The sequence below is a fragment of the Gossypium arboreum genome, chromosome 1 (genome assembly GCF_025698485.1).
Source record: "Gossypium arboreum isolate Shixiya-1 chromosome 1, ASM2569848v2, whole genome shotgun sequence".
Lineage (NCBI taxonomy): Eukaryota > Viridiplantae > Streptophyta > Magnoliopsida > Malvales > Malvaceae > Gossypium > Gossypium arboreum.
Genome location: NC_069070.1, coordinates 58,626,434 through 58,627,542, shown reverse-complemented (window position 1 = coordinate 58,627,542; position 1,109 = coordinate 58,626,434).

Below are 1,109 nucleotides of genomic sequence, written 5' to 3'. Positions count from 1 at the left end.
TTTTACAGCAAGATCGCTCATTCCCGAATCACGTACCTTGAATTTAACCGGATATAGCTACTGTTCAAATGCCTTGGGACATAGCCGGTTATAGTAACTCGCACAAATGCCTTCGGGACTTAACCCGGATTTAGTGACTCGCACCAATGCCTTGGGCTTAGCCCGAATTAGTAACTCCACAAATGCCTTGGCTCTTAGTCCGGATATAGTCACTTAGCACAAAGCCTTCGGGACTTAGCCGGACATCATTCAATAACCATGCACATTTATCAATAAATCATGACACATCCGTATTTCATTTTCATTACCAAAGCTCAAACACAAGACACTTATCACACTTGCAATTTCGGCTCAATAGCCACATACAAAGAGCATGATTTTGATTTGCTTAAAACATGATCTAATCAAATCATAATCTAAGTTCCATTACTCGAAAACTTACCTCGGATGTGGTCGAACGATTTCGGCGGCTATTCGATAACTTTTTCCTTTCCCTTATCCAACTGTGGTCCTCTAAGCTCTTGAGCTAATTCAAACAAATTTAACTTATTAAAGTCTCATTATGCTAGCTTATGGCCGAATATGACAAGGAGTTTAATAGGTCATATGGCCACCCTTTAGCTCAAATACACAATGGTCATGCGCATTTTTAATCACATTAAGCAATTTAACACAATTCATTTGAACATCAAAAGAGAAGCTCAAGGTACTTAGCCCATATATACATTAGACATTAGAGTCACATATGTACGAAATCACGAATCGAATTCAGCATATTAGCTAATATTCCCCTTAGCCGAATTTTCTAAGTCAAGATAAAAGCATCAATATGCTTGCCTCTAACCGAACACATACAACACAAATCTATTTCATGTGGCCGAATATACATGTCTAGGTTGAGGCCGATTATATGCTTAATACTTCCTACAAATATGGTTGCTTGTATTGACTACACACCATTTTGTTTCAAATTCAAAACTCGGCTAATACACATATACACACTAGTAAATCAAACATTAACATTTGCTCTTCACCTTACTACCATTTCTCATCCAAATAACGTGAATAACAACCATATTTCTCCTCTACTTTCTACTATGGCCGAATGC